Here is a 27298-nt window from a genome sequence, read left to right as displayed (position 1 = left end):
AACAATCTGACAGGTCGCTCAAAATCCCCATCACGTCGAACGAATTAAATTAATATTACGCGACATGAAAATGTATAATTTTTAAAATTTTAAAAGAAAAGAGATTTCTATCAAGATAATCATTCGTAACAGGTTTTGCTGGGCGACGGACGATCTCTCGCTTTCTTTTCTCGAGTTCGCTAATTAGCACGTTTGTTCGATTTTCCAATGCGAGCGTTGCGACCGGCGACTCGCGCGCTCAAGTCATGATCGAGGTTTTCATTAGGAGTTTCATGCTGCGCACCGCTCGCGTGTTCGCGAAGTTGACGGACGATCAAAGAAGGCGAGAGAGAGAGAGAGAGAGAGAGAGAGAGAGAGAGAGAGAGAGGAGAGAACGACGGAAGGAGCTAGGAAGGAAAGCGAGCGGAGAGCGGTATACGCCGCGCGGACAATATTATCGCGCGATACCATCTGAGAGATGCCTCGGCTAGGCCTCTTAGGCATGTCACATTGCAAACAGTGGACAATGAGGCTATTGTTGCTGCATAATGGCCGCTCGCTCGCTCGCTCGCGACCTTACGTGGCCTCTTCCTCCTCCTTACCTCTGTCTTCGCCGATCTCACGAACGCCACCTCCGGCGCGGCTATAAATCCACTCCACCTACCTATCCTTCCTCGCCCCGCGAGATATCGAGCCGTCTTAAGATCAACGACGGCCGAGGAATATATCGCCAATAAACGACGAGAGAATCCTTCAACCCCACTCCAGCCCCGTTGACGATCGAAATTAATCTTCGGTTAATAACAACAACCTTCAACACTTTCTCTCTCTCTCTCTCTCTCTCTCTCGTAAGGTAAATAATAAAAAAAGGACCGACTAATTAAAGGTTAATAGCGTATTTAAACATGACGGGTGAGGAGCTGGAAAAGCGATCGATCAAAGTGAAGACGCTCGCAACTCATACCGAATCGTTCCGACTCCTTTGTGCTGTCCTAAGAAACTTTGAGGTTTATTACGGTGCGCGTCGCGGTTTATCCAGATAATAGCACCATAATTACCATCATAATAATGGACAGTAAGTGAGCGAGGTACGGGACGGTCTTGCACGCCGGGCACGGTACAAAACAGCGGCTGTGAGAACCCCCTTAGAATTCCTCGCTGATGTCTGTCAGTCACTCGTAATTTACGACGATAGCGGAACGCTCGAGCGCTTGGAGGATACCTGGATACTCCAGGTGACTCTCTCCTCGTCAAGGTGCGGATGCGTCGTACAGGCGCTTCCAAGATGAGAACAAAGAATTGGAAAGACAAAAGGAGAGAAATGAAATGCCGACTGTGCCCGCATACCCCGGGCACGAAAACAAATTTCAATAACGCGCGAGATGTCCAACGACTATGAATAAATACAGAGGGAAAGAGAAATATGCGTCAATTCTTGTGACAGAGACAAATAATCGCAATTCTCACACATGTCCAAACTAATATTTTATTCCCCGCGGAATAATATTTCTTCCGCATCATTAATCGATCTTAAACGTCAACGTGACATTTTGCCATATGCTATTTCCTATATGTACACACGTTATAAAATTAAAAAAAAAATAAATAAATAAATAAAAAACAAAAGCCAACTTTCATCTCTCTTGAAAAAAATTTTTCACCGGATATGCGCAACACTTAAATGTCTCTATTCGATCGGAATTATCTAGAAATTCGATCGTTGCTCAATCGGATTGGCGGCGAGGCCATTAATATTTCTCTACGGGAAATTCACACGGCACACATCAGTCTCCGTGCATCGCAGCAGACGTTCAAAGGAGGTCGATGCCGACGACTTGGACGAAAGTCACGCCTGGCCGCGCGGCTCGTTAATAATTTGCAATCACTAATTTGCGATCATTGTCCGCACGCGATATCCGCTGCGGCTGGCCTGCCTCCTGCACGTGGGGTAGATAGATCGGATACGCCGACTATCCGCTTTCAGTTGCAGTCCGCCCGGTAATTGCACGCGTGCACTTATGCACCACGCCGGCCGGGACGCTTAGGCCGGAGTACAACGTCTAATTTTCCAGTTAACTAACCAATGCAAACTTGGTTGCCGCGCTATACCTACCTCGGCACTCCGCGAGATCACTCCGCTCTCGAGCACATAATTACGCGTAATGTAATATTTGCGTAGCGATCCAGTTACACCGGTGAAAGTACTCGACTATCCGATCGATTCCCAGAAACGTCAACGCGCGATTAGCTCTCGACCGATATCTCTCATCCGATTTCCGCGCCGCGGGAATTCCACACGCGTCCCCCGCTACCGCCCGCATTCATTAGCAATTTGTACGTCTCTTTCCCCCGAGCTGAGCTGTAATACGCCGGCGAGCATAATCGAGACTACAGATATATATATTAAGCCAATCGCTAAGTAATTTCCAAGTAATTTCCGAGATACGCAGAATTGGCGAGCGTTATTGTTATGACGCTATCGTCGAAGGGTGGAGGGAGGCGGGAACTAGTCGAGGTACCGCGGCGGTGTTTCCTCGTCGCGTTGATGTTATCCGTATTTACTCGACGCTAATCGAATTCCCGACAAGGCACGATAGAGCGGTACAACGACGGCGAGTATTAAGCGGAATCGCGCGAGTACGCGCTCTTCTTGTCTGGTCTTAACGTATAGAGAGGAATCTCTCTCTCGACGAAGGACTTCGTAAGCATCACTTAGGTAAGCCCGACTTGGCAAGCAGATCCCGCGGGTTACAGTTAATTGGCTTCGAGCGAGAACCGCGTGTGCATCGGGATGTATCGCGCTGCACCACCACTGACGTCACCGCCGACGCCGCCGACACGTGCACCACGTGCACCGAGGACGAAACGTGGTGTCTCGTCGTGGTCCTTTCTCCCGGACGAAGAGAGAACGTCCACAAATTACGGGATCAAAAGCGCAGCGAGATCGTGCGCGCGCCGAGCAATGCAGCATCAAAGGCAATCATAACGTCGTTAATTCGCCCCGATCTTCCCCCGTGTTGCTTTCATCCGTGAAATTAATCCACGATTTCATGCACCGCAATTCATGTACCGCGCGGAGCGGATCCAATTTCGCAGCGACGGGAATGCTTATGATCCGTTAAATCTCTATTTTATTATCATTTGCTATTTTTGCGCGGAATTGATCTCCAAACTTCGCGTGATGGAGAACCCATTCCTTTCAGAGTTTAAAATTACGATAGATATTAACATGGTTTCGAGCGTTCGCGTTCACCTGCGTAAGACGTAATAACTCGTAAATTTGCGAATTTTAATGATAAACGGATTAACGTGACATCAGGATTTTTTTTTCTAGCCAAAGTCTCGATGCACGGATAGTTGTTCGGTTTTTCGAGGCTTATCACGAGGCAGGATTTTCCGCAGTGAAAATCGATCTGGTATTTTCAACTATGCCTTTACCTCTTGCCTTTAATTTTATGGCGGACTAAAGAAATAGTACAGTTACATTGTTAGCTACCAGCGTTGATAGTTTCACCGACTCGGGATCCTGACGTACGATCGTTAAATATCGTAGAAAGCTATATTCGAGATGTGTACGGGAACGGAGGATCATGAGAAAATGATTACCTCCTTTCATAAGTCGCTAATATTACGCCACGTGGGTACATTAGAGTCTCGCCACCGGTCGTGACCGGTCGTCATCGGAACATTGCGCCGTTGATGGAAACGGTCAGGAAAGAATCATGACGAGAGAGATATCGTCCGACGTTAACACCAGTACGGCTTGTTTCTCGAAAACGATCAGTGTCTTGGGAGTCTCCTGAACTTTTATCGTATTGTCGCTATCGTATTACGCTCGTCGATAAAATCGATTGAGCTTATTTGAAAATTGCACGCATCTTTGATCGCGTGATCACTACATCGAACCAGAAGGTATTTGTGAAACATTCAAAAATGTATATAATAAAAAATGTTTTTCACATTATCATTGTTATTATAAAAGCTTCAAAATATTGGTAAATGGTTCGATAAGCAATTTTGATTTGATGATAGTCTTATCAATAAGTATTCATTCAAACATTTGGACATATAATAAGACGAAATTAATCAAGAGAACGTAACTTGCTCATTTTATGACTTTTGTAAAAAAAAAAAAAATGTAATATAACGAAGACTAGCAAAAAATTCCCATGGTAAATACACTTTTGCTTCAAAGAATTCTCTAGTTGAAATATTTTATCGGCAGATAAATTGCGAGATATTCAAATAGGCGCAAAAAAAAGCCAGTCGGAGATAAAAACCCGAATATCCCGTAGACAAAAGCGTATAATCGATATATCAAAAACGTAAGATAAATACGGAATGGAATTATACCGTTACCGGCGTTTTAAAGTAAAACGCCGAATTACGTCGGGGGAAAACGACGAGCCGAATTTCCGTGGTGCCGCAGCGACAGATAAAATCGTCCGAACGGCCTCGAATGAACAAATAAAGGATAACGGGCGAGATGGGCGCCAGGTGTGCTCCTTGCCGATAAAATATTCGATGCAGAAAAGCGGGCGGCGTTAGGCCGGGAGGGCGTGATTTTACCGCGGACGCATAACGACGGCATCGATGATATATATGTATATAACACACACACACACACACACACACACACACACACACACACACACACACACACACACACACACACACACACACACACAACACACACACACACACCACACACACCACACACACCACACATCGATGATCCTCCATGGACGTGCATTCTGAACAGATACGCCGCTCGCACGGGAAAACAATATTGCCGTTTTACTGTTATTGCAATGGCGCGTCGCCCGCGCTGCTAAAACGCACAATGCCGGCCACGTCTCTCGCGCTCGCGCATTTGTACTCGACGTCGTGAGTATCCTCCCGCTTCCCTCTTAGAATTCTTCCTCAGAACAAACGCTTCTCAATACCTTCGCGTTACGACAACCTGCAATTTTAAAAAGAACGGAGAATCAATCTCGATGGTCGACGGGGAATCGAGTGGCGATTTCAATAAAAGATAACTGCGGTTTTGATGATAATTGGTTAACTGAAAATAAACACGTGCATCTAATTTTATTTTTTAATTAATAGACTAATAACATCCACAACAATGTAACGTAGACATACTCAGAAATATAGTCTTTATTAAATAAAATATTAAAAATGCTACGTCATCATTTAGATAAAGAGAGTAGATCTTATACAGTTTTTCTAGATACAATACAGTTATATGATAACTCAATCAAATCAAAATTGCAATATACATATAATAAATGGACAAAATCACTATTATATCGTTCAGAATTACAAGTTCTATAACGTACGGATATTTGCATATTTTGTCCGAACGATAAGGCGAGGACGATGCCACGTGCGAGGAAGACTTGACCGCCTGCTCCTTCCCATCTTTACGTTATTGCCAAATGTTCGACCACCCTCGCCGATGATTTTCAATAGAACCTTCGGACCGATACGATACCGCCCGGCCATTGTCTACGAACGGAGGCCACGCTTCGGAGGCGGTCCTCGTCGAGAGAGGAACGGACGCGGATAATAGCGGCGCAAAAGGCTAGATAAGAATACGATCGATAGCATTGTCTCCGCGAGAGCGCGAGCCAGCTAGCCTTCGGATAGACTATACCCGTGAAACGTGATGCAGTGCCCTGGAAGAGAAGAAATCTTTCGCTTTTTCTCCTCCGAGGATGAAACTCTGGGTGAAATATCTATTTTCGCGATACGCGATTTATGATTATAATATTTCCACCTGTGTTATCATCTATTCAATATTTTTTTTCTAACGTTCCGTCCTCTATATTTCAAAGTATTTATCGCCGTATTTTGGCGTTAATTTAATTTAATTTACATTGGGTGAATTTAATCTTTTACTCTGACAGACTTTCTCATTAGACCGTATAAAAAGAAATCTATGCGTTCTATCGGTATCACGATAACCTTATGTATGCTGTATTAGTTTCAGCCGAGGTATGTTGTTTGTGGAAAAGCATATTACGGCTCCGCCGTAATGTATACGCGCAAAAGCGAAGCGAAGCGTGAACCGCTCTCTGGATGAATAAGTGGCTGCGGCACACGAACATTGTTGTATCGATCACTTGGACAGAAACTAGGTTAACATGGCCCGTCCACCCTTCCCCTCTACCCCTCTCCCTCCCCATTTATCATCAATCCGTCCTCCTACAAATTCGAGTAACCGATTCGTCAACTCGATACCGAAAGTTCTGCGCTAGGCGCATTTACAGGACATAACGTTTCGACGCATTCGAGAGTTCATCATGCGATTAATTATCGTCATCTCTCGTCGTTACACGCTTTTAACGAATCCTCCCCCCCCTCCCCCCCCCGCCGTTTCCGAGAGTGACAGCAAGATATATAACCGTTTCGATAAATTTTTTAACGTCCCCGTATCCTATCGTAGGGGGAATAAAAATTTCACGTCGCGATACAGCGCGCGGCGCGTCCATCCCGATAACGACGTTCGTAATCGTTTGAAATCGCTTTTCCGCGAGAGGAACACGCGAAAAAAATAACGAATTACCGTGCGACGAGCGACATTTCGTACTTGGAAACGCGCGCATATGGAGCTGCCCGCCCATGCTCCCGTAACTTCGGAAAGTGATTATTTCGTCCGCGCGTGTCTCGCCTGTAAATCCGGACGGAATTAATCGCCCCGCGGAACGCCGTTTGTCTTCCCGCGGGGAAAAACGGCCGGATGATAAATTCGGCTATCGTAATCGGATCGGTCATGGTCCACGAGAAACGGCTGGCGGTACTTTATGGCCCTGGCGGAAAATACTTATGAATTCGTCGGTGGGAGATTTTCTCGGCGCTTGCCCCCCCCCTCCTCCCCTCCCCTCCCCTCTCCTCTCCTCCCTCCCTCACCACCCTTAAAGTGTCATTATCCTACCGACGGTGTTTGCCAAGATCATAATAAAGAAAGGAAGGAGACGGAAAGAGAGCAGTAACGGGGAGGGAAACAAAACGACGAGCTATGGAAAGACGAGGCGCACGCGCGCGCGCGGTCGCGTAAATTCGCATTACCGGGATCCCATTGCGCAAAATTGCCCTCCCATAAAAGCGTAGCGAGCTGTGTCAACCGTCGAGATATAGAATCCCGGAGCGAGCGGCGCCAATATCACCGGAGATCAGTATGATAAAGCCCATCGCGTCTTTCGGAGAAATAAAACGCGGCGGAATTGAAAGAGCTCGGCCGGGACGACATATTTATGTGAATCGCATACCGACGATTTTATCGGCAAAGTGTGCAAAATTCTATTTATAGATTTTCAGAAAAAAATTAAAAAAAATACGCATCTCGAAATATCCTTTCGGAACGATTTATTTTTAATTTGTAAAAATCTACCTTTTGTTAATATTGACGCATTTCTTAATATATATTAATACAATGTTAATATTTAAACCAGTCTTCTCTAAAGAGAGATTTCTTTATCAAATTTTCTATTTCGTTGAATTTCCTCTCCCTTGAATTTATTCTAAAATATACGAAAACTCTCTCGGAGTAAATATCTCGGTAGTGCAACATTCGCTGAACGCGCTATTTAAATTCAGAGAAGCGTCTCTGACGACGAGACGCTTTATCCAATTTGCAATCCAGTCTAGCATAGCTCACGATGAACGTGGCATTAATGCCGTCAGCTGATCCGATTTAAAATTCATTATCCGTCGATAAAGCCTGAAACCATTATTTCATTTGCGCGAGATTAACGGGCGCACTCAGTTGGGCAAACACACCGATCGATGAGATTACGCGAGTGCGCATTCCGGAATCTAATAAATTAGCGACGCCACATTCTCGCTTGTCCATCGTAATTCCATTTTTTTCACTCCGCGAACTATTCTGCGTCGTGACGAATGCAGTTGTTCCTTGACAAATTGCAATTTGTCGCATCAATATAGTTCCCAATCCTCACGATAATTCTTTATGCTTCGAAAACGCAATGCAGTTCGACAAAAATTACCGAAACTGACATGTGATATTTCATTCGGCGGTTCTTTTTTATATCAAATTATAATCATGGTACAATTCAATAAAAAACATAAAATTATTATAATAAAAATATCGTGTCGTTATTTTTGTAAGAGAAAAATGTTCAGTGTATCGCGATCTTCCATAAATACTCGCAAGATGTTCCAATAATATTTATTTTTAGAATCGCCGTCAATTACATCTCAACTCTCCCCCTGAAATTCGTGAGCAAAAAGCCACGCGGTGAAGGAATTGCGAGTCATCTCCGCGGACGTTTTATAGGGTTACGGGTAGGGGCTTCTCTTTGGTTAAGGGCGGAAGAACGAGAGGGTGACTCCGTCGCGAGGAAGTTATTGATTCCCTTGGCTTGGGCTGAGCGCGAGAAGAAGAGATGAGAACGAAGGCGTGGGCGAGCTGGCACGAGTTCGTTGCAGTTTCAGTCAAAATCTCTCCTCTCTCTCCTCTGCCCTTCTCTCCCTCTCGCACTTCATCCGCCTATGCTTCTCTCTTTCGCTCGATTTCCCGCGCAGAACTCTGCGCAGTAAAATCACGGAAAGTCAAGTATCCCAAAATCGCATGATAAACGATCGGGACGATCGACTCTCGGAGTCAGTCTCATTGTCAGATTTCGTCGATTCCGTTTTATCGATCTTCCAATCGGATAAACGGTTGAGAATTAAATCAGTCGACGAGTAGGGACGCGGAAGGAATTCTCGCGACGTGTCCCCGAATCGTCGTGGAAATAAAAAGAAATAAAAAAAAAAAAAGAAAAAAAAAGAAAAAGAAAGAAGATGATATTCGAGCGAAATCCCGTGTCGTCGTTTTCCACCGCGTGCGCGCGCGAAGAGTTGGAAACGCGGAAGCGGAGAAGAACCGGGACGCGCCACAATTTCATCCCCTTTTAGCCGTACTCCCCCCCACCCCTTTATGAATTCCGAGAGCAGCTCGGGTAGGACGGGTGCGACCGGTTTGCGGTTATGCGAAAGCTGAGTCAAGCGCGATCGGAATTACGCTCTGGCAGCGGACGGCGATAAAGCGACGATACAGGAATTGCACTTTCCGAAACTGCAGCAGCTAGTATCTCTCTCTTTCTCTCTCCCTCTCTTTTGTCGCTTTCTCTTTCCTTCCCTTTGGGCTGCTGTTCGCTCGCTCGCTCGATGGCGCAGTCAATTCGACTGCCTCTAAAAGAGCCCGGATATATACGCGACCGCGGCACGGGGGGCGGGTAAGAAGGGGACGGGGATGAGCGAATCGGGGGATGAGCCTTCGCTGTTTTCGTATTCCGGCATCGATCCCGCGCCCACCGCACCACCACGAGCTCTCGCTCTACCCCGGCGGGATGTGACAAGAGCGCTCTTGTCGCATTTCCCGCTGAATACCCGGAGATAAAGGATTATGCGCGACGATCTTTCATCCGGCGCTTGCGCTTGCACGCCGAGTTTTACAGGATTGACGAAATTACGATAGCGACTGCCGTATCAATCGGTGCATTAATCCCACGAGCTCGCGGTAATAACGCTCTATTGCGCAATGAATTCGATCTCCTAAGAGCCTATTATTATTTATTTCCCATCGCTTTCCCATCCCGCTCTCGCGTCGTTCCCTTAACTCAATTTACAAAAGACCCCTGATTTTATGCGATGGGAAATAACGCGGCGCGGGCTTCTCCGAGTCATCCAGTATCGCACCGTGTTACATTTCGTTATGGGATTAGAACGATTGATGTAGATTTACGATTGAAGTCGACTTTGCCTTCCCCAAAGCTCCACGGTAGTATGTATATATAATACACACAAATACGACAGATACATTTCCCTTCCTGCCCTCGTTTCACCTCGTCCGAGCAAGCATATCCACGTCCCCGGAACTTAAGGTTTATCGACGAGGTTGCCTGGTTTCCAGGTTAGAGGGTGCGCCTTCCAGCCTTCCAAAAGGGAAGAGGAGATAAGCTCGTCCTGTTTACAACCACCCTTCACAAAGGAACGATCACGGACTGAGATTTCCCGTAGCGATATTTCTATCGGCGGGCCCGACGTAATATCGTGAGCATCCCGACGACGACGACGACGACGACGACGATGACGACGACGACGACGACGACGACGACGACGACGACGACGACGACGACGACGACGACGACGACGATGACGACGACGACGACGACGACGACGACGACGACGACGACGACGACGACGTTCTGGATCGTCAGTTAAAGTTTTTTTCTCCACCGTTGTTACGTCGCTCGCCGCGCCACGTTGGAGGATTCTATTTTAAGAGTGTCGCCATGTTGCTTTATACTGCTTAGACGAGGGACGCTGAATTTATAAAGAGAAGCGACGGCGAGTTTTTCGCGCAAACTTGTTTGCCGTGCAAACTATAAACGACGACGGAGAATTCCCATAGAGAGGCGGGGTAACGCTTTATTGGGCTGCGGATAACACGACGATTACGACATCGACGATGGAGAGAAACGCCGCGGATCTTCCTCTCCCACATCCCGAAAGCACCCACCCGGCCGGCCGGGAAATACAATTCCGCGATATCCCACGAATTATTATCGTCGAGATAAAACTCAAGGAGGATTTGAGAGAAATTAAATTGCAAAACGGAAAGTGGTGAACATTCGTTAAAAAAGAAAATCTTATTTAATTGGACCGTTTAGGAGATCGCATTTACGATATTTTCGTCGGATCAGGAAAAAAGAAAGAGCAGCTCGAATTATTATTTCATAATTGGAAACGTAAATCGTTATCGTTCCATTTTCATTGGCGTCGCTTGAACGATGCGCGAGGCTCTCGAGGAGCCATCTTTTAAATTTAAACGAGATTTAAATCCCTCGCAAGCTCCAGCATTGAATTTAAGATGGAGATTTACATCTCCACCGTACACTTCACAGGTACTATCATAATCTGAAGATTGTAAACGATGAAATTATAAAGTGTATTATCTCTACGTATGTGAAAGACGTCATTTTACGCCGTCAAACATTAACACTTATTCGTGCGACAATTAAATCGACGTTTTCACCTTGATAGATTAATCGATAGATTAGTCGATCAATGCCAACCGTTTTGTATTTGTCCAGTCGATTAAAAATCGTTGTTATTACGCGGCAATAGTTTTTGAGATCCTACCCTGTTTCACGATCGATACGCAACGAGACGACGAGTCGCCTTTCTTTACCGAAACAAGCTACTTATTCACGATGAAATTGAATTTACGAAGAAAAAGCCCGGCTTCACCCGCGACTTTCAGGAGGATGGGTCGGAAGGGTAATTGAGGGTATAAATATTACCATTTTTAATGAACCACCTTTCACGGCCTCTTCCTCGACGCGAAATTAATTCTCAATCAATTAAGCTCGGACGAGATTTTCATCGCGATATTTCCATCGTGCCCGACGTAATTACGCGAGCGACCCGACAATATCCACAGTCACCGACAAGTTCCGCCCAATAAAAGAGAAAATGGAAAAAAAAAAAGAAAGAAGAAACAAGAATAAAAAATAATATTGAAACATGATTTACGAGGAGGAAGTCGAGCCCGCAATTTGCGAACGAGGCTAATGAGATGCGCTAACGTCATTTTCCACGCCTAGGCGCCGCTCCGAACCGATCGAGATTCGATAGCGTTGAAGGAGAAAAAGATCTCTAATCCGAGATCGACCTCGTATTTCTTCCAATAGCTTTCGGAAGCTCTCAACGAGAATTTTACGCGAGTAATTTAGCCCTATCGCGCATAATGTGTTTCGGTATGTAGTAAATTAAGAAAATATGTATTTTATGTATTTTCTCACATTTTCTTGATACATTTTCCATATTTGAATATAATTGATTATCAAAGTTACCAAGTTACATCAAATTAATTTTATACTTTCTGCTTAAATAATATATAATTATTAAGCAGGAAGATAATTATTAAACTGAAGAAACATTTATTGCAAAATTGCAAATTTGTGCATTAATAATAACAAGGATCGAAGCAAAATGACTATTACCGATAGGGAAATAATAATCGGCTTTTGATGCAAATATTAATATTTTCAATCAATAATTTTCTCGCACTGTGAGATAATCTTAAATCCGAGTCCAAAATGAATCTTCAAGCGATTCGAGCCAATAAAGGTGGCCTCATTGAAGCGGATTCACGTCTCATCGGGGCCATCCAATTTCATTGTTGATTTTACCTTTTCACTTCTGCTCAGTGACTGCCGCTTCTCTTCTTCTTCTTCTTCTTCGTTTTCTTCGCATTCGCCCTCGCCATCTTTTCCAGTCGTGGAGGCCAAACCACTCGAGATACGCTACTAACCCTAATACTATTACCGCCATCCCCCCCCCCTGCCAGGAGAGAATCTGCGGCTGAGTGTCCTCGATTCCAGCAACAACCATTTGCAGGTTTCCCTTATCCCGGAGAATCGCGAGGGAATACCGCGGTGCAGTCTCTTCCGGAAACTTTAAAACGCTTCCATTTCACTGAATAACGCAGAAATCTTCGAGTCGAGCCTGTTTTATCTCCACTGGAGGTCCACTTCACTTAGCGAAATGTAATTACTCGTTCCAACGATCTCAAAGAAGACTTACTCGCGGTCGAAAAATGTTGAACAACATTCGCTTTCATCCACATTTTTACAATTGTAAAAATAAAATTTCAATACAATTGGACGAAATTCTAAATTTTTCAATCCGATCGCAATTTCATTACCTTTATAATTAGCCAATAAGTCAAAGTTATAAGTTGTCAGTGTAAGATATAGCTTTGTAATATTTATCTAATTCAGATGTACACATCTATGTAAAATGTTTATAAATCACATTGATCGTAGATACATAAAGACACATTATATTCTCAAAAGAGCAAAAGTTATCGGAAAAAAGAAAAGGACACTTCGCTTTACGAACGTCTGTCAAGCCCATGAAAGTGTATTATGTGTCGCACAGCGTGTTACACGTAATAAAGATTAGGTGACGTTACTCAACGTCGGGTTATCGACCCGACGTCAGGCAGTATGACTTGTTCATAGCGAGGAACGTCGGCGGAGATAAAACGCCTCGCGACTATTTTATCCCTTTCGTAACGTAAGGAAACGCTCTTGCCAGAGTAACGCGATGTGAAATGCGAGCACGATCCACGATTATCCCCGCGAACGGTTGATCGTCCGACGCAATAAATTATATCGAGAAAAATCGGCTATCCCGACGTCGCACTGCTTTTCATCCCGAGCGGCCTGAGGAACCAGTCGAACCAGTATCTCGGAATCGATACAGCCGAGAAGAAACAATGAGAGTCACGGAGAACCGCAGCGGGAGGGGAGGAGATGAAAACTCCTCGGACGGCTCGCGGAGGAACGAGGGAGATAATTGCGTTAAATAATCGGCCGCGCTGGCGAGAAGAAGAGAGAGAGATCAGGCGGGATAAACGGCGTCATTCCATACATATATATATATATATACGGTCCAAGTCTACCTAAAACAGATCTAACACGAAGACAATGAGGGTGCCAACAGGCTACGTTTCCTCCATTGTGCTCTGTTAATTAAAGGTCCCGACAATTACCGCGACGCAACTGTTTCTTTCACTGCTCGTAAGATGCTTACCGCCCCCCCCTCCTATCCTCCTCCCCGCCTCGTCCCTTCTCATCCCCGCTTCTCCTTTGTCCTTCTCAAAATTCTGCGAAAAGCCATTCCTCGCCGTCGCGAAATACCGTGACGCGCGTTACATCTCGCGCCGGCCTTTATTCGTATGAAAACGTCACTTTAATGGCGTAAATGTGAGAGTTGAGAGCTAAAACCAATTTGGTTTTCCGTATTTTGCACCTCACAAAAGTAAAATAAATTAAGATAAAATTTTAGTAAAAAACATTGTTTCTCTGCAAAAATTAGGCTCTTGACCAAAAAAATATTTTATCAGAAATAGACATTTTTTTAGAATTTGTTTCAATTTAATTTTCAAAATAAAAATATCTAAAAAATAACATACCTATATTTAAAAATATTAATATGCTTTTATGATACGATCGACACCAATAAACCCGGGCGATATAATTTCTCCGGGAAATAATGTGTAAAATCAAATTTCACAAAAACAATAAATCATCATAATATCCTGAAAATCAATCGTAACGGAACGACAAGCTGCGTTTGTATAAGCACGTTCTTTAATTACATCGCTGCAGTATCGAATCTGTTGTAATTATCAAACCGGATAATTGTTAAATATGTGATGATGTATTAATAGCATAATGCCAGAAACATTACAGCTAGTATAACGCGATAATATTAATTATCAAGTAATGGTCATTCTACAGCGTTAATTTACCCGCGTAGCGCGAAACATTAAATTTCAGTAAAACTCGATATGAATGTCCATAGGTATTACTTAACTTTGTCCGCAAATATAGCTTTGATCCAATCGTGGTCGATCAAACAATTAGTAGCGACAAATAAACGCGCGCGCTGTTGTTCCTGCCCGGTTCTCGCTTGCCGCGCACCCCCAATTTTAGTACACGCGAAATTTAATTTGTCCTTCCCGCCGGTATCGAATAATCAACGCGTCATTCAATTCTTCGGAGAAAGAAAGACCTTCGTTTTTTTTTTTTTTTTTTTTACCGTGTAGACTAGAGGGACACGGGTTGATCGTACGTCATAATTTTTCTAGACGTTTATCTTAGCTCGCAAAGAACCCCGTCATATTTCACCACCCTCTGAAGACGCTCGGGGAGAACTATGGAACGTTATCGGTCGAGGGTGAGCGTCAAAAATACATCCGGCGGACCATACGGAGAGGGAAAGAAAGAAGAGAGATAGAGACAGAGAGAGAGAGAGAGAGAGAGAGAGAGAAAGAGAGGATAGATGGACGTCTCTTAGAAGGATTTGGTAAAGATGAAAGGGCAAAGCCGAAGGCGAAACAGGCGAATCAGGAATGATGGTGCACGCAATCTTATTCCCGGGGGGAATCTCTCGTGAGAATAGAGATAAGACACGAAGCGCCACGTAGGTAGGTAGGTAGGTAGGTAGGTGTCGAATGATTTGCATACAAAAGAACGAAACAAGGTAAAGAGACTGGAAGAAGCTCGAGTCTCCGCGAGCCGCGCCGCGGTCGATATAAAGCGAAATCTTCATTCCGGGAAAGATCGCTGCATCGTATTACTACGCGTAATATAAAATACAGGAAGAACGGGAACGGGAACGGGAGGAGAGGATGAGAGGAGGGGGGGAGGGAGCTAAGCGAGATTGCGTCAACGCGCGGAAGAAACACTCTCGGCTGCAAAATGCAACAACCGTTCCCGTCGTCGCGCGAGGATGCGCGATCTCGTTATGTAAAGCTGCAGAAATTGAAACGGAGAGAAAAGAAAATTTCAGGAGACACATTATTATATATTCCCTCAAATGCACCGCATCAAGGATAATTCAAAGAGTTCTCGGAGCTCTCGGAGTTCTGGAGCTGCACGCTCCAGGCTGAGAGACAAGGCTGAACCTGCGCGCCTAACATTTTTTTAAAAAAGAAATTGGTATTTGCGAAAGAGAAAACCGTTCTCGGGACAAAGTTTCATTTTAAACCGGTTGCGGCGTATCAAGCCCGTGTACGGCAGAATCGTGTGGAAGTCTCGACGATAAGTGAACATCTATCTTGATAAGTAGACATTGACGAGGTGTGGGTAACTCGAAAATTGGCTCGCATACGAAATGATTACATTGTGCAGCGGTACAAGTGACCCGATTTCGCTAATCACGCTGCGGACAATGAGATTGCGTAGAGCCAAGCGTGACCACAGTCTTCACATATGTGTGTGTGTGAGGGGGGAGGGGAGGGGGGGCGCGTGTACGTGTACCTGCGCGCACAAGCGCACAATATGTGTCAATTGAAACGGCTTTATTGTTATTGGACGCGCCGGCACGCTCTTGGCGAGGGCTACATCGCGAGATAACGAGACGAGAACCCGATAAGAGGGACGACGATTGTTCATCGCGGTTCAGACGAGCACGACTCATGAATATTAAAGCAAATCTGTATTCACCGCGAAAACCACAGCCAGATTTGTGATAAGAACTTACTGCGAAGCTGCGCTCGATTACGCTGACAATCTGGGCTAACGATCGGCCATTCCTCGCTAGATATTGCGGTCTTACCTGTAACATAAGTGGAAAAAAATTAGATGATTCCTGGATTTGATTAAATTGCTAGTTTTACTTTTACAATTAGATTTTAGATCCAGAGGAAGTACAAATTCTACATAAAAAAAAAAACGTTGCCTCTGAGAAATTAAGATTAATTGTACCACTGTATAAACTGTATAACGATTACATCCTTAAATTATTTTGTGGAACGTAGAAGTCACTCGTTTCCTTTTTTATTTGAGAGCGATGCGCGATCGAACAACGTGGATTGAGTCAACGTTACTACACGCGCTTTTAGACGGAGACGGAAAAGGAAAAAAAAAAAGAAAAAAACACGGAAAGTCCCGACACCGTCTGGCTCATGATATCTGTCTCCTTCCTAGCCGAAGCGCTTTTTCCCACGGGCTCGTTTGTCTGGCAGACATGCGCCAGAGACATTTTGAAAAGCGCTCGACGGCATACAATGGACGAGCGCGCTCGCCAAAGCAGAAGCCGTGCTTTTGTCGGTTTGTTCACCTCTCGCTCTTTCACTCCTGCCTGCTTCCTCCCCTTCTGATTCGGCAGGTAAACAGCCGCACGAGGGATACGCACGATCGCTCGTACTCGACTTGCTTTTCACCCCCACTAAGAAAAACTTTCCGTGTGCAAGGTTTGCACGCGAATGGGATCAGTGACGTATTTCGAAGCCGTGCTGTCATGGATCTCGTTTTAAAAATTTCTACACGGTCTTGCAGTTCTAACTTCTGACTTACGCGAACAGAATTTTTCTCTTTAAAATAAATCGACATCTTATCTATCCATCATTTGGAACGTTGAAATAGGCAAAAAGTAGAACACTTTATACTTCTATTAACATAAATGTAAATTGTAAAATGGTACTTTGCGAAATTCTCATTGGTAAAAAAATATAACTAAAATCTGTAAAAAAAAAAATCTCGTATACAAACGAAAGGATTCATGTTATTTCCCATATTTCAATCCCGCTCGTTCTGTCAAAACGAGCGAGAATACCAAAGCGCTTGGAGTTCTCACTGTAATGTAAAATACGGCGCATCCCTCGGGCACACGTAGAAGGGGTACACCCCTGTGCACGAGGGGAAGATTGCTCGTCGTGCGAACGTACGGTTGCGTGCAGGTGCGTGTATGTGCGTGTGCAGGGGAGTGAAAAAAAGCGTGTAACACGGCACATACGCGCGTCAGTGCATGCTGGCATTGTTGCCCTTCTTAGCGCCACCCCCGCGCCCAGCGCGCCTACCCTGCAACGCGATCCCCCATATACGTACGTACGTATGTATGTATGTATAATGGAAGCAGGGCACGCGAGAGCCGACGAAGGGCGATATACCCTTTGCTCTTTGCCTTTGCTGGTCGTCAACGCACGAAGAGAACCTGGACGACGACCTTCGTCTTGCACGAGAACCTGCACGAGGGACGCTGCTTTCAATTTACAACTGCCATTACGATCGCGTGTGTTGCCCTTCGTTTACGCACGATCGCCGGTTTGCCTTTCGCATTCGTAATGTGCCTTGCGACAAAGATCACCGAAACATCCACGAACCTATTCTCACACAGCTCATTGTCGCTCAGGCATTTTTAGTCTGTGAAACTTTTCTAATGAATTCAATCACACGTAAACTTGCCATATTTCTTGCCATACAAACCCTCCGATATATTCCAGAGGCTGATTTAGAAAAATTTCTTATATAAATAAACGACTTTTTAAGAATCTTAAATATGACAAAAAGTTAAATTGAATTAAATTTTATGATTGAATTTAAATAATTTAAATAATGTAATTAGATATTTTTATTATTATGTATTAGATATTTTTAAAAATGGAATGCGACTGAAATAACTTATCGTTCCCATATTTGTCCCTATTTAAAGGAAGAATAAACTACTCGGTACCTTCATAATTTGTGCTGACAATTTGCAAGACAAAAGAGGTTGCTTTTCAGAAACCTTTTACACAGGATGCTCGTAAATTAGAGATTATGATACTAATTTAGAAAGGTCAACTAGAATACTCATCGCTTTCTTTCACTTTCACTTTTTGGGAGTTTCAGGATTTTTTTGAGGGTCATCAGACCGGAAAGGATCAGACCAATCTTCTGCAAACTCACATGTGGCACGATGTAATGTTCGTTTAGCTAGAAAGAAGATACCAGAGAGAGAGAGAGAGAGAGAGAGAGAGAGAGAGAGAGGGGGGGGGAGGGAGGAAGAATATTACGTAAGTTTTGGGGAGGTTGTCGATCATTTCATGAGTGTGCCCCAGAATACCGGATGATAAGACCGATATTCGACGCAATTGTAAATCCGTAATATATTTTATAGTACATATAACAATAAAGCAAGTGCACATCTGGACGCGCATGAACCAGACTGCACAATCGGTGGTAAATAACTCGAGTCTTTCTTCTTTCTCCCAGATTTCATCCACTTTCGTTCATTTCTTCCTCCGTTTCATTTCACGCGTTTCTTTCTCCATACGGAGTTCGCGACACATTTATTCCCACGCTTGTTCGTTCGCTGTATTACGCAAAAATAATTGAAGGAGCAGATTTCGATTTTTCAAGAAACGTTCGAAACAATGATTTAAAAAAAAAAAAAAAAAAAAAAAAAAAAAAAATTATTATAGAAGCAAGAATGTTCTGTTCAGAAATAACATATTCTTGAAAAACATTCCAAGCAATGCTTCTCTTAGATAAATCGATATTATCGATATATCGAGTAAAGAATAATCTTGTTTCGCGGCGAGAGATTAAATACCGGAAATAATGTCCGATAATACCGCGAGTGTAATCGGCGAACGCAAAAAAAAAAAAAAAAAAAAAAAAAAAAAAAAAAAAAAAAAAAAAAAAAAAAGCGTAAACATAGATCGAACGAGATAGAGAGAAAGAATGATAAATAGCACGAGTACAACTTAAGTATACATTTAAATTCTTAAACGCCATCCCGTTTTCTTTCATTCGGTAATAAATACTCATGGCAAAAGTATTGGCGCGTGAATTTCTACGAGTGCTAAAGCAAGATACGCTTGCCAACACGATCGTAAAGTCGAGTCCGACCTTATCCGCCATCAGTATCTTTTTTTTTTTTTTTTTATATTCCATCGCGAGATCCTCGTTTCACGAGGCATTGATTATCGGATCGTCAGCTATCGACTTCGAGTTCCTCGCGGCCGGGAAACATGGGAAGATGCGACGATAAAGTCAATCTCGGTTCCGCCATTGTACGCGTCTTCGCGATTGCGGACGCGCTTTTTACGAGGCTCGCTTGCGCAATTGTTAGTCGACTCGCGCGGACACGCAACAAAATCAAAGAGAGATCGACATTACAACGTGTGCCCGTCGCTCGCGCTTATCGCTGAACCGGCGTATGGAAGACAAATGAAGCTGAGATCGTAATTTAGCCGCCACGACGGTCTCGTTTCGCAAGCGTCTCGAAACTTCGCACGAATTTATCGTTCGTGACACCTCCCACGTTGCGGATCTACACTTTCGGAATGAGCGTCTGAATCAGCGTCAAATTATATAAAATTAAGAAAAGAAGGAAAAGAAATAGTCCCGACTTGCGACTCGTTTAAAACGATGGCATTTCCTGATCTCCATGCATTCTTTTCTTTTCTCAATCTGACATTTCCGCGAAAATTTACGTCTCTCCGATTGATTCGGTATTCTGCGTCACCGCTCGCGAACGTATCGCGTGTTTCAACGATCGAATAAATTCGTCTTCGTCCGGAATTGCGAAACGTTAAAATAAACCGGCACCCACTCGTGTTTAAATAAGAGTTCCTAGTGTTGAGGCTTGCGAAACTTTCGCTGGCCGTGCTTGCGTGTCCCATATAAATGTAAAACGAGTAACTACACGCTAACACATCCTCGTCAAAAGCGCTAAAGCAACAACCACTGGAATTGAAATTGTAGCTATCGTTACAAAATTCCATGCGATAATTCCAGTAATAATTAATAAGTACAATTTATTCCGTTATTACTAATCTATAATAAAGTAATAAATTAATTAATAAACGTTCGTGAATAGTTAATATCGCTGTGATTAATTTGCCATTAAAAAACAAGTATCGCTGTTGACGATTTTTATTAAAATTACGATACGACGACATGAAAAAATTCTCAAGCTTACGAGATTGTCTTAAACTCGTGCGCGCGACACACGCATAAAGAAGAGATTTATAAAAAGAGTTTCACTTACAGCGTCCCGTAATCCCGTTAAGTGGTTTATTATCTTTGCATATCATCGTGATGGTGCCCCTTTGAGGGATCCGCATGTCAGAAACTGTATGTAAAAATAATATCCAAGGCCACTCCGAGCGTGTTCCCGCGGTTAGCAGACGTTCCCGATAAAGCTCGTTTCACCGGCGTTGTATACATCGAGTTAATCGTTTCAACGATTCGAGGAACTTCAAAGTGCCGGAACGCGAGTTTCCCGGCCCACTTTTCCACCAGCTTCAAACTACGACGCACAAGCCACGTACCGCCAATGGCCTATAAAGCATTATCCTATATCCGTATACATTTTAGGAGTCGCACGCACACTACGTCGAACACGCGCGCACAAATATATGTATATCGGAAGAAGTAAACAGAAAAATTACGGCCGATTGGCCTGATATGATTAGGACAATTGCGACACGGAAATACGCGGGAGTATTTTTTTTTTTTTTTTTTTCACGATGATGATGCTGACGATGGTTACGTAAAGCCATTGATATCCGTTAATTTAATGTCTATTGTAAATTTATTTGGAGGATGATGACAAGTACCAATCGTATCGCTAATGACAAAGTATTCGTCACGATTGTCTAATTTCTCGCATGTACCTAATGTGAGCCACTCCGCGGGAGAAACGTAACATTTCCCCGCTCCAGATTCGCCGCACAACGATGACGAAAATAAGAGCCGTTCGAATCGATTCGGCTCCGAATAGGTTCGGAGCTGATGCCGGTAAAAGTGCATCCACGCCTCCGTGCCGTGCCACTTGGCATTTCGATCGCCGTGGAAATCGCGCAATCGCGATTTCCAATGCGCGTTGCATTTCGAATAAATTGGATTCCGGGGTATTTTTAAGGGATGCGCGTGCACACGTCAAACGCCTTTCGATTCGTTGTCGTAATTCACATTCAACGCCGCGGAACTGGCAATGTGCGATCAATTAAAAGAAAGAAAAAAAAAAAAAAAATTGAAAGGAAAAATCGAAGCGTGATAAAGATTCAATCGATATTAATTAGGAGGATTAACGGTGCTCGTTACGGAGGGAAGAGTAATCGCGGCGATTTTTAAGCGTTCTTTTAGGCGCAAGAAGCGAGCGCGACATAACGTCCTCGGGACCGCCAAAAGAAATTTATTGCCCAATGCGGACCTCCGTTACGTACTTCTGTCAGCGACATGAAATATACGATCACCGTTTTTATCGTACGATCACGGTGAAATCACGACAGCAGCGATGCGGAGAAAGCTACAGTCTGCTCGGCCGTCGTTTATGGCCAATCGCAGACATCTGGTTACGCCGCCGTCGTCGTCATCGTCGTCGTCATCGTCTTCGTCGTCGTCTCTCAAACTTTTGCAATGTGTCCCGTCGTTCCCCATTGTCCTTTTTACGGCCCCTAAATTTGTCAATCCGTCGCCAATTCGATTATCGTGCGTGAAATCCACTGGATGGCATTTAAAAGTTAAAAGCGGGACGTCGTCGTAAAAATAACTCGCAACTCCGAGGGATTCCTCGTTCGACGAGACCCGAGGTTACGTAATAAAAATATCATATGTATGCGATAAGCCCTTCTCTCGTGCGAAGGGCCCGGCTGAAAAATTGGATAAGTCACGTTTCCCGACCTTTTAATATAGCGATCTTCGGTTTGAAAAATGTTATTGCGTGACATATTTTTCAAAGGTTAAATTACATTTTAATTCATAGCGATATCTTAATCCACTTGGTAAAGTAACGAGTTAAATCGTGTTTATATAACTTTGTCACTTTGTTCTCTCCAAATTGTCGCCTCTCATTAAATTCCTCTTTTGTAATGAAGGCAAAGTCTGCGTGCATTCATCTCGTCTTGACACGTCTCGTTACGACGTCTCGAAGATTACTTAAAAACATTTCGTCGTTCATTGTGCAATCGTGCGGCGTCAAAGTCTGAAAATTAATAAAGTAAACTCGCCGAGTTCCTCCTCCTCCTCCTCCTCCTCCTCCTCTTCGCACAAAGTCTTCGCGCCGGTGGATGCCTCGATACCGCGCGCGTGAAACGTTACGTAAATGATTTTTGTTCGAGCGAGCCTCTTAATTTCGGAGAAAGTAGGTTATGGGTGAAGGGACCAAGGGGTCACGCTTCGCGAGGAAAGAGCCAAGCGAGGGGAGAAGCCGAGCGACCGACGGAGCCCTTGATGAAGTTCCGCCCTTCAAGGACAGAATTATCGGAGGCCTCGGAGAAACGAGGCCTGGGAAACGCTTCAGTTCCATGGCGCGTTTCGCTCGAGGAGCAAATTATTTACGCCCCCCCCCCCTCTCTCCCCCCTCGTTAAGAAATCATTTCTGCCAGAAGAAGCAGACTCTGTGATATTTGCATAGCCGCGGTGTTTTAATAAGCGATCTCTTTCGGTGCGCGCCACGTGAAGAGTTAACGCGCCGGCGAGCGCGCCCCATAGCATTCGGATAATTGCAGAAGGGGATACCAAGTCGAGTCGCGCGTCGCGTTACGATACGTTAATTCGAACGCATGAATAAAACATGCCGGGTAGAAACGTGGATTCGCGCTTCCTGCGGACCCGCGCAAATACATACGTTTCCGGCTCGCTAATACGGCAATCGGCAATCTGTCTGTTCTCCGAGCGCTATTACGCCCGCGGCGTTTGATCAGATATTACGCGCCGCTTCATTGTTACGCGGACAATCGTACACGTCTTGCCCACGTCTCTCTCTAATTAACGGCAACAAAGCTCGCCGGTGTTTTTAGTATCTCGACGGTGGTGCGCCGACGCGCCGGCGTCGGCGTCGGCGTCGGCGTCGGCGCGTCCGAAACACAACGGCGCAGCGCGCCACGTAGTCGTGATATCGCGATGTTAACCGCGCGCGATACATATTTCGACGGGAGAAATATCGCGTGGCACATCGTCAGCAATGTGATATGTAATTAAGATAGCGTCTCGTCAGGGACAAGATAAAGTGCACGCGGCGGTAGACGGCGGTATTCCGCATTGTCTAAGAGAGAAATCGTCCAGGTGCGCCACGTTCGAGTCAAAACGCGGGGAGTCGAATAACTTTCCTGAGCCGTCCGTCGTCGTTGCTGTCGTCAGGGACGACGTGGACGACTCGCTTTCCCATACCTTCTATGCCCTAATTACCGTCGGAACGTTTCTACCGCTTTAATTACTATAATTACTCAGCGCGTTCTCGCTGCGACACATTTATTCGTTTCGTGTTATTCCGCGGTCTATTCGTATCTTCCCCGACAATGTACAATGTCTACCGCTATTAAGTTATTTCCTTTGTTATTATCGTATCTTTATGTTGTTAAAGTGTGTTAAAGTGACCTGCATAAAATTCATTCGAATGGCGAGAATAAATCTTTCTCTTTTCTCAAATTATTAATACAAAGTAAAAAGAAAAGTAATAAAGATACCGGCAAATTCATTCGGAAATATTACTTCGACAGAAACAATCGTCATTTAATAATTTTAATAAAATTTTTAAAGGAGAGAATAGAAAAAAATAATCACAGTGATTATAGATGAATGACATCTCTGATTTTTCAATTTTGTGCACCTAAAAAGTTTCAAAAAATAATAATTTATTTTTATTTTCTTCTTTCGAAATCTATCTCCTCTTTATCTCCTCCAAATGTCTAAAATCGTCGTTGATGCTTTTAACGAAAGATTTCGTTCGTTCTTGACTAAAACATGTTCCAACAAGTACTATCGAATCTGTGTGCTCTTTGCACTAATACCTTCGCCAGAAGCCCTCAGATCCGATTAATTTCCGCTCGATTCCGAATAGAATATTTAAAAAGCTTTAGTCTGAGAGAGAGGGGCGCACGTGGACGAGGGAGGGGTCTCGGTAAGGGGCTGTCGCTCGTCGTCAGAGTGGTGTAGGCGGCCGCCGGTCGGCAGCAGGCAGTCAGAGATATTCCCGCAAATCGAATGAACGTGAGCCAAATGAAGCGATATTGAAAGGCGATATCGTCGGTTCGCTCGCTCGACGCACAAATTCAATAACGAGCTCTGGAATAGAACGACGAAAGAGAGAGGAAGCGGCACCGTATACTCCGGACACCGGCACGAAGTGGACTCTACCACAGGAACGGATTCGCCGCAAATATCCGCGCTTTTCCCTTCCGCTGAATTCCATCGACGTATCTCCCATTCGAAGAAGATTCTTTCACTAAATCGTAAAAGCTTGCCTTGACGCGCCGTCAGAAATTTGGATCGAATCACCGAGTCACCTGTTATCATCCAACTCGAAATGTCCGAGTGCATCTCTCTTCTCTCGTTAATTAAAAAAAAAAAAAAAAAAAAAAAAAAAAAAAAAAAAAAAAAAAAAAAAAAAAAAAAAAAAAGGGTAGAAATACATTTAATGCAACTTTTACGCGCATTGTGAGCGTAATAAAAGCCAATCACCCGCCATTAAGCTGAAACGCGACACGGCGAATACTTGAAAATTCCGACTGCCCGCGCGGATTATTTATCGCTAAATTACGAGAATGCAAAACGACCAAATTGGCGATCGTATGGCCTGCTAAAATGTGCAAACGCGCGCGTTGTTAACGCTTTAATTGCCACGTCATACGTACACAAATGAAATATCTACATTTTCTCGGAAAATATAGCGTTCGCGAATAAACGATGACTTTATTCCCGTGTAATTCGCATTTGCATTCGTCATTTATGCGCTTGAACAACACGGGCGTGCGTAAAGTAAGGTTGTTTCATATCCAAAAAAAAAAAGAAAGAAAAGAAAGAAAAGAAAAAGAAAAAATGCGGTAGTTTCCGAGAAAATTGCAGGTGTGACTCAATGCGTCAAAGTGTTAAAATGGAGAAAAGCAAGAACGCCCGATCCGACCCTGCAGCTCCGGATCAGTATGGTATCGAGCATTTGTTCGTCGTTTTGTTTGCCCGGAGAAGGTATTGGTGAATGCGAGTGAGTGCTGCGCTCTCGCATGCCGCTGCATCGTACTACCCACAATGCTTTGTGTCTATCGGTTGGGTTTATCCAACGATCGATCCGCGGGCACCCGGCGACTCGCGCGCTTAAAACCTTCCGAGAGAAAATATAGTAAGCGATCTCGCGTCGCCACCGGCAACGATGTCTCTCCCGCTATTTAGCGATAATATCGCGTTAACCACCGAAGGAAAAAGTCGATTCAACGGCGAACGACCGTGACCAAATATCGCGCCCGGACCGTTATGCTTCCATTACGCTGAAGAGAAATCGCAAAAATAGTGCCGCGCGCTTGCGAGACCCGAAGCGCACGAAATTTGCGTAACATTAACCAAAGGAGAGATCGATGAAAATGGGATCGCGGAAAACATTAATGGTTATACCATACTTATACGTGGTAAAAATGATAATATCAATAAATTTAAATTAAATCACGGAGCACGGAGGGATTATATGTTTTTACGATATAATCCGTAAAAAATAATAATTCTGAATTATTTATAATATATATATATATATATATATATATATATATATATATATATTACATTTCGTGATAATAAACCACACGATAACGTCGCTACACGAATGGCCCTGTTCAAATCTGCAGCGACAGAAACGAACGAGAGGAATTATTGCTAAAATAAATGCTGTGTGCATAAATTAAAACGGTCTCGCGTCGGGAATTTTGTGTTAACGATAATTTCGTGTTTGACATCGAAAAAGAATTAATCGAGGGCGAGGGAAAGGGGGAGAAGAGGGAGAGAGAGCGGACGGCGGGGGGGGGAGGGGGCGCGCGCGAATATTGGACTAGCTACGTGCCCGCCTCCATTAATCGAACTGAAAATCGCGGAAATTACGTTACGCTCGCGACCAAAAGCGCTGTCACGTTCATACGCCGAAATCACCGGATTTGATTACTAAGCGAAACATAATAACGCTCGGCTCATTGAAAGCAAATAACGGCGCCCGCGCGAAGTTTGTAGTTGGATTTTCCGACCAGACGTAAATAAATTTCACGAACGGCGAAATCATTTGTATAACACGCGTCCAAAAATGATACACGTCGCGGCGCGGAGCGCATTAAAATCAACGCGCGCCACGAATACCGTGGGAAACCGCCAAATTAACATATACAATTCGCTCCCCGCGTGCCTCACGGCGGATTTCGGATATCTGCTCCAATTCCGCCGTGACGTTCGCGATCGTTCTCTCACGATTAACTCTAGCGTTAAGCGTAGACGTCGAGCGACTACGGCGACAACGGGCGGCGCGATTCCTCCAGGTCGCGATTTCAAGACAATTTCCACAATCGCGTGAATTATTTCCATTTCAGCGGCGGCACTGTGAATCACGACGGCGACACGATTTCTTGAAAACTCGAGCGAGTCGACAGCGAGCGAGCCGCGAGTGTCACCGCGGTTGCTCGTTTTCGTTCGAGAGTTCCAACTTTCTCCTTCGGAATGAATCATTAGCTTTCACTCGCGCGAGTTACAACGGTTTCCAGCTCGTAGACGCGCGCTCGTTAGAAAAGCGAGCTCCGAGCCTCGGCTCGCTCAGAGGCGTTCATCGCCAGGTGTGGCGTCGAGCGGTAAGCTTTGATGATCTAAATATTTATGGAGTATCACTATACTGGGCATCCGAAAAATAACAGAAACGCACAACTACTCTCTCTGTAAAAAAACGCAAAATCCATTTAACTAATAACGCTCGTTGACGTGAAAATAAATGCGGAAAACGTCTTCGTTTAATTTGAATCTAATTTTACCTGACAGAACTTTGAGGCGTCGAGCTCTGCGCGCGATGGAAATATCAGGAATAGAGATATGTAAATATGTAAATTTGAGTGAAATGAAAATTTGAATGAAATAAAGATTAAACGTAACGCGCGTAAATACAAATAAGATATAGCTATCTCTTATGCTTACTATTAGCGTACACTAAACGCTGGAATTGAATTAAAAACTGCGGCAAGCAACGATCTCACTCCGCGTGCCCGTTTCCCCGCCAATTCCGA

General features: G+C 44.3%; 1 protein-coding gene and 1 long non-coding RNA gene across 8 annotated transcripts in view; both read right to left on the bottom strand.

Moving 5' to 3' along the window:
- The window catches only part of LOC105431558 (uncharacterized), a 206345-nt gene that overhangs the window by 144538 nt on the left and 34509 nt on the right, over window positions 1–27298 (bottom strand). The window lies entirely within an intron of this gene.
- Window positions 1119–27298, bottom strand: part of LOC148935454 (uncharacterized) — a 39542-nt gene continuing 13362 nt past the window's right edge. The window contains exons 1-3 of one of the 2 annotated variants that reach the window (XR_016140455.1): window positions 20326–24341; window positions 16051–16125; window positions 1119–4942 (exon numbers count right to left, since the gene is read on the bottom strand). This is a non-coding gene — a long non-coding RNA (uncharacterized LOC148935454). Of the gene's footprint in view, window positions 4943–16050; window positions 16126–20325; window positions 24342–27298 lie in introns of those variants that run through there. The other variant, XR_016140454.1, reaches the window with a different exon arrangement.

This window comes from Pogonomyrmex barbatus, unplaced genomic scaffold (genome assembly GCF_055798465.1).
Source record: "Pogonomyrmex barbatus isolate J1 unplaced genomic scaffold, ASM5579846v1 scaffold5, whole genome shotgun sequence".
Lineage (NCBI taxonomy): Eukaryota > Metazoa > Arthropoda > Insecta > Hymenoptera > Formicidae > Pogonomyrmex > Pogonomyrmex barbatus.
The sequence above is the reverse complement of the archived record's forward strand: the minus strand, read 5'-3'. Positions and strand labels throughout refer to the sequence as shown.